At 37.6% G+C, this 9,858-nt stretch overlaps 1 non-coding gene across 1 annotated transcript; it reads left to right on the top strand.

Moving 5' to 3' along the window:
• The first annotated feature begins 3,728 nt into the window (after positions 1 to 3,728).
• LOC118017271 lies at positions 3,729 to 3,831 on the top strand. Its single transcript, XR_004681108.1, has one exon. It is a non-coding gene; the product is annotated as a U6 spliceosomal RNA (small nuclear RNA).
• Positions 3,832 to 9,858: the final 6,027 nt, after the last annotated feature.

Here is a 9,858-nt window from a genome sequence, read left to right as displayed (position 1 = left end):
TCCCTGTAATTGTTCAGGAAGTAGTATTTCTGTTTTATAGACAAAGGTATAAATATTCAAGTATGCTGCACAAGCTAAAAATCACATGAGAGTAGAATGAGTAGCAGAACATGATTAATTTTGTATTTACAGATCAGTGAGCCTCAAACATCTTTGTTTCTGGGCTGTTTTTCTGGTGAGATGTTTGCTGTGTTTCCTGATGGAGAGACTCCAAATGCACATTTTATACTAATATAAGTTGAGAGCAGAATAAATTGTTAGTGAGAATGATCACCTCTTCCAAATAAAATCCAGGATTCAAAAACAAACATAACTGAGATTCATTTAATTCTGGAACATCAGGACAGAGTAAACTGATAAAATAATAAGCAAAATAAAGTTTGTTAGTGACTTTTCTGATTTTTGTGGTTCACTGTACATCATGTTCATTTTGCTAAACAACTTTGGAAAACTTACCAGCAGAAATGTAAAGTACAGATCGTACTCACTGAAGTAACATAAATTAACATTACCCAGATAGTAAATTTTAATAAAACCCATTTTAAATTGGAACAGATAAGCCCATTTGGAAGCTGCTATCAATTACTCAACCAGCAAGGGCACTGAACATCTATTTTATGTTCATCAGTGGTCTAGGCTGATGAAGAGATATGAGAGAGAAAATGAAATGTTCTTTGCTTTCAAAGGATTTATAATCTAGTTCTTAGTGACAATTTTGTTTCACGATGGTGGATAAAAGCTTTAGATGTTCCTGGATATCCTTCTTAAGAGAACCAAAATCTGTCAGAATCACATGACTTTTTGTGAAATACCATGTGTATACTGAAAATATGTGCTGTACACGGCATCCTTATTGTATTGTATTCAGTGAGTGAAGATTCCATATACCTGTTTGAAACACCTCAGTGTGGAAGAAGCCTTGACCAACTATGTGAGAACTTCTTCACCCTCAGAAAAGAAAAATAATATTGGTTCTGCCTCCTGGTGCTGGCAAGGAACACAAGATAATGAATATGCAAGTGCACACCGAAGATTTCCAGGCCATTTCTAAACAGATTTCCAAACCATCAAAGAGCCAAGCATTTAAATGAAGCAATTAAGCTTTAGGAAAACAACATAAAAATAAAATTTGACTAAAAAAATAAAATTTGAGTAACTATTCAACCTTATTGGGCATTCTGCCCAATCATCTTCCTATTTTCTACCCAGTCTAAACTGCTTTCTCTTGATGTTTTGGTTTTATTTTTTTAAGATTTTATTTTTAAGTAATCTCTACACCCAATGAGCCCAAGGCAGACGTTAACTGACTAAGCCACCCCAGGTGTCCCTTAGCAGAGATAATTTCATAAATTCTATAAAGTTGAATTTATATTGTTGTGATGTACTTGAAAGTTGCACTTTTGAATTAGTAATTATCAAGGTAAATAAACTAATATTTTTATCATTAAAAACAGGATACGATCTGTAAGGAAAATACAGTTTTTAGAGCTTGCTCATTGTTTATATGCCATGAAAAAGCAATTTACTAAACACAGAGAAGAAGATCTTGGTGAAAGATATAAAAATAAAGTAGCCTACATTAGTGAAACAATCTTCTATTGAATTCAATATATGGAGAAATTATGTGCAGAATAATTCCATTTTAGGACCTAGAAAATGGGAGGAGAGCTTTTTCTGAGTCAGTTTAAAAACTGCATAAACTGCTATAAAAGTTAATAACAGGTGAGTAAAATAATGAGGGCCAAACAGGAGTTTCCGTAGTTTGCCTAAATCTGCTCAATCTTAACCATTTTAAAAGATACCTATCTTCAGGGGCGCCTGGGTGGCTCAGTCGTTAAGCGTCTGCCTTCGGCTCAGGTCATGATCTCAGGGTCCTGGGATCGAGCCTGCATCGGGCTCCCTGCTCAGCGGGAAGCCTGCTTCTCCCCCTCCCGCTCCCCCTGCTTGTGTTCCCTCTTTTGCTGTGTCTCTCTCTGTCAAATAAATAAATAAAATCTTAAAATAAAAAAAAGATAGAGTTTCTACATTAAAAGGGTCTGCCAAGTGCCCAGAGCAAAGATTTCCAAATATTTCAGTGTTTTTTTTGGGGGGGGCTGGGCGGAAGGATAATTTCGGGCCACATTTTTGGATAATATATTTATATTACTGCTTTTTGAGTCTGCAGAATTAGGCATTATCTACTGACTTCCTAACATGGCAGATTTAGATTCAGTACTGCTTCACCATTACCCCTTCATATCTACCACTCTTCTCATCCTCACATCCACCTTGTATAATTATATTACAATTTTGGTTAAATCAATATTCAATATTTACATTGTTATGACAATGTAAAAACTATTCACAGCTGAACTATGTAATATTTTATAATTTTTTCTTTCCTGCATAACCTTTTGTTTTCCTTAATCTTTCTTTACTTGCAAAATTGCGAAGTTCATGAAAGAGAGATTCAAACAGTCATTAAGAAACAGTCCCCTCCTCTGATCTGCTATCCTTGCTTCTGAGTTACCCTCATTCTCAGCCAAGCACCCAGAGCAAGCAGACTCTAAGCAGCTCTACCTCAAACTAGCAGTGTAGAAAAACCTCAGCAGATAAAGGGAATCTTTTTCTCAACAGCTGCAGTAAGAGAATCAATCTCTTACTCAAGAGGATGTGCTACCCTTTCTGTTCTCCTGAGTCATCATCACTTTAGCTAGGCGTGGAGTCAAGTTTTATCTGAGCCTCAAGGCTTGAGAATAAGGCAAAGAGTCTCAGCAAATAAAGAAAACAGGCTGAGAAAAATTTTATTTTACCTTTACATCTGTAACAAAAGCATAGTTCAAACTCAACAGTTAGTCCTAGAATTTTACAGGCTAGAAAGAACAAGAATAAGTGATTGCCTCTGGGTTGAGGAAACATTATATAAACCAACTTTTCAAAGTTTAAAATTGTCCAGGGGATAATAGCATTATGATTTTAGAGCTAATTGAGGGATTTTGTACTGATACTCAAAAAGCAGAAATGACTATATTAATCAAAATTAAGGCAAAATGAATTTATGGCATCTTTTAATATCACAAACATGTTTTATTTTTGTTTTTAAGTAGGCTCCATGCCCAGTGTGGAGCCCAGTGCAGGGCCTGAACTCACGACTCTGAGACCAAGACCTGGGGTGAGATCAAGAGTCGGATGCTTATCCGACTGAGCCATCCAGGTGCCCCACAAACATGCTTTTATTCAGTTCAGCTGATCTTTTAAATGTTGCATTTAATATTATTTTTGATGACTATTGTGACCTACACAACCTATTCAGTGAGGCAACCAGTGACGTTATGTATTAGTACTTAGGCTACTCTATCACTGTGTGAGACTTTAGCCAAACAATTTTGGTCAATCTCTCTCTCTCTCTCTTTTTTTTTTTCTTTTAGGGGCAGAGGGAGACGGAGAGAGAGAATCTTAAACAGAGCCTGACCTGGGCTCACTCTCACGACCCTGAGAGCATGACCTGAGCCGAAATCAAAGAGTTGGACGCTCAACTGACTGAGCCATCCACGTGCCCCACAAACAATTTTGGTTCCTAAGGAGGCAAGGCCATCTTTATTTTCCCTTCTTTTTTGGTAATATGTATCTTTTAGCAAATTAAAAGTCCTTAGCTGTACGTCAAATTTTTTGCACTGTAATAGGATCAAGAGGGTTAACTGAAAAAAAAAAAAGAAGTACCAGCAGAATTTCAAAAGTAATGAACAGGTGCTTGCTTCAGCAGCAGATACTAAAATTGGAACAATACAGAGAAGATTAGCATGGCCCCTGCACAAGGATGATACACAAATTCATGAAATGTTCTCTGTATAAATAAAAATAAATAAAATGAACAGATCCATAGTTCAGATATCCTCTTAGTAGTGCCTTCCACCAATCCTTAGTGTTGCCATATTTATATTTGTTTTATGATTCTTTTATTAGTCTCTCTGCGGTATGGCTATATTTATATCTAAGCTTACAACTAAAAATGTTCATTATGCATTTATTTATCAGTGTTAAGAGGACTATGATGACCACTTTTAGTTTATGACAATATGACCTTGCCATTTGCAAATAATGATAATAACAATAGTTAACAGTAATTCTCACAAAAGCTCTACGAGTTAGATACTATCATTATTCCCAGTGTACTGATGAGGACACTGAAAAAGAAGACAGAAGCTTACTCAAGGCAATACTACTAGATAGTAAGAGCCCACCTGGTCTGAACCCAAAGCCTACACAAGGTAATAAACTATAAGACAGCATCCATGGGGATGTGATAGCCTACCTACTTCTAATAACACCTGAAAAAGAAAGACACCAAGATGCATTTGGTACAGCATACGTAACAAGCCAAGAGGTCTATAACTTGACCAAAAAGGTCACGTTGTGATGGTTTGTAAGTGGAAGAGACTACTCCTTGAGTCCATCTGCTTAGTACTGTAAGTATAAAAATGGTAAAATAAGTTGGTAGGAATAAGAGCCCCCCGCCGTGGAGAACACTTCTTACAAATCTGGAGGAAGAGAATGTTCTGTTAGTGTTCTGTCACTCATTCTCTTCCGCCATACCACATTCCCTCCCAACCTTTACTCTTTAAAAAGTTTTCTTAAAGTATTTTGTCATAATATGCATGAAGTACACAAAAGGTACAGAGAATAACAGAACATGCATGTACCCATCGTTCAACTCCTAAATTCTAACATTTTGCCCTACTGGCTACTTTTTGGGGTTGTTTAAATTCTGTGATAGGTTAGAGTTTAAATAGTATATAGAACATACCTGTATGGCTTAAAGAATAATAAAATGCATACTTAGATAATCTCCAGCAAACCTGAAAAATAAAGCATTACTCCTACCTTAATAGCCCCTCTGTGTTTGCCTCGCTAATGTTGACAGTTTGACTGAATATAGAGTTCTAAGTTGAAATAACTTTGCCGCAGAATTTTGAAGGCACTGTTCCATTCCTGTTTGGCGTCTAGGATTGCTGTTCAGACATCTGATGCCATTCTGCTTCTCTAGCCTTTGTGTGTTAACCTGCTTTTCACCCTCTATGGAAGCTCTTTGCCCCTGGTGTTTTGAAATTTTACAATGATGCATCTTGTTGTGGGTTTATTTTTATCTGTGTGTTGAGCACTCTGTGAGCCTTTCCAATCTGGAAATTCCTGAACTTCTGCTCTATGAAATACTATTATATTACTTTTTTTGCTGTTTGTCTACATTCCCTACTTGAATTTTGGATATGATGGGATGGTGTCTTAACTTTCTTTTATTTTCTCTTATTTTTTTATCTCTTCGCCTTTTTGCTCTACTTTCTGGGAGATTTTCTTATCTCTGCTTTAAGTTTCTCTAATTTATGTTATGTTTATAATTTTCAGTGGCTCCTGTGAGATAATATATTGGTCTCTGCTCCTGGTTCCTGGCACAGAAGTGCTTAGGAAACTTAGAAGAGCACCAGGAACATCTTTTGTTCTAATGAGGTGACTCTAGGGGGGTTGCTGGATGGGGGTTGGTCGCCAGAGAGACCAAGCCATGATTAGAAGCTTGGAATTTTCAGCCCCACTCCCACTTTCCTAGAGATGGGAGGGAAGCTGAAAATGGAATAACTGATCATGCCTACATGAGGAAGCCTCCATAAAATCCCAATAACATGGGGGTTCAGAGCACTTCCCCGTTGGTGAATACATCCACACCAGGAGGGTGACATACCCCAAAATTACACAGGGACAGAAGCTCTTGCCCTCAAAACCTTCTCAGAACTCCTCCTACGTATCTCTTCATCTATATCCTTTATCATATCCTTTAATAAACTGGTAAACGTAATAAGTGTTTCCCTGAGTTCCAGAAGCTGCTCTAGCAAATTAATCAAACTTGAGGGGAAGTCATGGGAACCTCTGATTTGTAGCCAAATCTGACCAAAATTGTGGGTAACTTGGGAACCCCTATTTGTGATTAGCATCTGAAGTGGGGATCTGTCTTGTGGGCCTGAGCCTGTATCCTGTTGGATCTGATACTCTCTCCAGGTAGATAGTGTCAGAATGGAGTTAAATTGCAGAACACCCAACTGGTGTCGTGGAGAATTGTTCGGTTTGGGGAAAATTCGGCACACATCTAGTGACCAGAAGTCTCAGAAGTGACACAGAGAAGTGCTCTGTGTGAGTAGTCCAGGAGAAAGGCTCAGGAGGGGGAAACTAGTGGTTTTTCTTACACAGCTCCTTTTTCCTGTCCTTTTAATAAAGCATCTTTTTTTTTTTTTTTTTACAGCTGCACTATGTTATTTATCGCTCTGAATATATAAAATAACTTAAACACGTATTTTTCTCTCCTTCGTGTGGTTTGTTTTCTTAAGAATGCTTTTTTATGTTTCTTTGTTTTAGGTCTGCTTCTGATATTCCTCAATACCTCATAGTGATCCCTGGCTGCTAGCTGTCATTTAAGAACGGGGTGTTAAAAAAACGTTTGGAGCTCCACGTCCACGCAGGGGGCTTACTGACCACAAGTTTGCTTCCAGGTGTTTTGGTTAAACCATTTCACTGGGGAACGGCTGGCATCTGTGCCTATGGGTGCTTGCGAGGACCCCAGGACAGATTCTTCCTTTCTCCTTCCTTGCCAGGCAAACCTGATTGCTAATGTTTCAGAGCCAAGAGGCGGGTGGAGGAATGGTGGTATCCGCATAGCTACAATGTAAACATTTCATTCAATTGGTTAGGTTTTCATGGTTAGGTTTTCATTGCTCAGCTATGCCCCGAGACCTCCAGTCGAGAAACACTGTGTTCTCTCCTCTGGGGGAGACACCTCCAGTGCTCTGCTGAAGAAGAAAAATAGCAGTCCCCTGGCTCTATGAGTTACAAGGCTTTGGGTATCTTACTAATTCTTCAACATTGAGTAAATCCTCCTTTTTGAGGCCCAACTTTATTCCCACTTCCAAAATTATCAGATACTGCCAGTGCCAGGCTGTTTGTGGGTTTTGAGGTATATGCTGGGTTGCTTTTTCTACTTTCTCTACTGTCATTTTAGAGTAGGAAGCATCTTGAGTTCTGCTAAGTCCATCTAGTTTCAGATTCCTAGTCAGACTTCTCATTCTTTTTGTTCTTGTTTAAAAAAACCTTTATTTTTATTCTTGATGTTCTGCAGTTGATCTGTGACAAGTTTAGGGATGGATTTCACTTCTCTTGCTTGGAGTTCCTTATGTACCTCCACGTGAAGATCTGTATCTTTTACAGTACTAGCATACTTTCAGCTACACTTAAATATATTTGTATCTCCTACTAGCAGTTCTAATGTACGTATCATTGTGCAGAATTCTGGAAAATTTTTTTAATCATCTAGCTTAATTATTCACTCTTCTGTGTCTATAAACTGCTTTTAAATTGTTATGTAGAGATTCCTTTTTTTTTTTTTTTTTTAAGATTTATTTATCTGACAGAGAAAGACAGCGAGAGAGGGAACACAAGCAGGGGGAGTGGGAGAGGGAGAAGCAGGCTTTTTGCGGAACTGGATCCCAGGACCCTGGGATCATGACCTGAGCCAAAGGCAGACGCTTACCATCTGAGCCACCCAGGTGCCCCGTATGCAGAGTTTCTAATTTTAATTATTATGTATCTTATTCCTAGAATTTCTATTTAGTTCTTTAAAAATAATTTCTTTAAACATGTTAAACATGCTTGTTATCATATACTCCATAGCCTATAATTTCAACATTTGGCCTTTCATTTTTGTTGCGATGATACTCCGTTTTCTTGTTTTTGTTTCTCCTACTTGTAGTGGCTTGTTCTGTACTATGTTCTGAGATTTTTCATTCTTTACTCCTGTTTCTTGGAAATGTATTTATGAGAACTCTTTGAGACTTGGATTTAAAACATCTGCATTTTTCCATACATTCTACCAGGAACACTGCCAATCCAGGACCACATTAATGTAAATTTTTAGTTTGGGCATTTTGAGCCATATACAGAGTATCAATTCTGACCCTAAACTTGTGTTGACAGCTACCCTGAGGTTAAATATTATCAGGACTTCCTACCCTCATCCGGAGTTAGTGCAAAGGGAGCCAAGTTTCTTTACTATTTCCTTTTTTCTTAGTTATCCCACTGAGAGGTTTTTGCTGTTGTTGAGAAAAGGTCTTAAGTAAGAATTTCTGTACCAAATGGGTCCTCAAGTTTATCTGTTATCACTTATATTAAGCCATTAAATCTGAACCTGTAGACCCTCTAGAATTAGATCATGGTCTGCCATGCACTTCCCCCCTTGAGTGGAGGAAATTAACCAACACCTTGTTCTGCAACATGGCCCTCTTCCGTAGTTCACATTATGGTGAATCAGATCACATGAGTTGTAAGCAAACCAGGGATTATCTCTAACCTTAACAAGCTCTATCTCAAAAAGACATATAAAACATCTAAACACCCACAAAAATACACAAAAAATTACATTTAAGTTTAAATGTATGAATACTTATTAAGCATAAAGGAGAGAAAGATGGAGCTGACTTGTGGGAAAGGAATCCTATAGCATGAGGTGAACATACACAGGCAACTATGGCAGTGAACCCAGCCTGGCTGTCCTCATTTAACCCTCAGCTGCACGCTGACGAAACATTCACTTCCCGTTTGGCAGCTGGAACATTTTTAGCAGCCATGGAGTCCAGACATGCACACATTTAGCTCCTCAATGCTGCTCCTGATTGACAGTCCCTAAAATGGAATCTCTGGAAATTTGGTCATTTAGAGTCTAAAGCAAAGTGTATTGTTCCTTTTTCCAGCCAATGTTATTCAACTGCATTCCTCATACAGCCTTAAAACTGCATGGTGCTAAGCATGGATTTTTCCACCGAATGAGGAAATCCTGACTTTAATGTTAGTCTCTTTCTCAATGACCCCAAGTGGTAGGGAACAGGATCACCATCTTTGGAGACATAGTACTGTAGTTAGCTGCCACAGAAAACAACCTTACAGAGAAGTTGAGCTTATTAGAGGAAAAAGGAAATTAGAGGTCAAAAGACCTCAATTTTTTGTTTTTCTTCCCTTTGCCTGATACAACTTAGCAGAGAAACACAAATTTGTAGGTGTGGATCTCTTGGCCACTGTGCTTGACACATACCCCACAAAATCACCCAAACTCTCTTCCTCTTCTCCTTCCCTAGCACACTTTTCTACCTCCCATTCCAATTCTAGTGTGTTTGTGTGTACAACTTGATAAGGTATCATTTACATGAAAATGCAAAAGGCCATTGTAAGACACCGAGAAAAGGTAAGAGTTCTACTAGAAATCAAATATAATGTAAGAAGTGGGAACCTTCAAAACATCAATATTTATGAACAAGATAAAAAAAGAAGAACATTAATGGACATTTCATATTATATGCTAAATTTTGGGAAAGGCTCTAGAAAATAAGATATGAAATATATGCAGTTTTCCAGCAAGTGCTTACAAAATGCTTTGAATTTATAGTGTAAAAAAAAAAATCTGCATTTCAGTTCTAACTAGTCACATGTCCCAAGGTTACTTTCTTTCCCTGTGTAAAATGGGGATAATTCTAATAATCCTAGAATCACTAAACATCTTTAAAATGAAAGGTGTCATTATTACTATTAAGCTCAGATCCTTTGAGATAAGACCAATAAGAGTTTTAAACTAGTGACTTTGATGAAAAATTCTGGGTAATCTGTTAGAAAATCATCTAAAAATTTGGGGGGTGATGGGCCAATATAATTAAATGAAGAACTTTTTTCCATTTTTCAGATAATTTTACAGGGGACGTATAGATGGAAATAATATATTAAAGCCTACCTAAAAATGTGATGGAACACTAGATACTGGGTTTTGGTTTACCTCTGATTCATAGTTCAAATACTTAA

The sequence above is a fragment of the Mirounga leonina genome, unplaced genomic scaffold, assembly GCF_011800145.1.
Source record: "Mirounga leonina isolate KUSES-001 unplaced genomic scaffold, KU_Mleo_1.0 Mir_168, whole genome shotgun sequence".
NCBI classification, from domain to species: domain Eukaryota; kingdom Metazoa; phylum Chordata; class Mammalia; order Carnivora; family Phocidae; genus Mirounga; species Mirounga leonina.
This window is presented reverse-complemented; position numbering and strand designations above follow the sequence as displayed.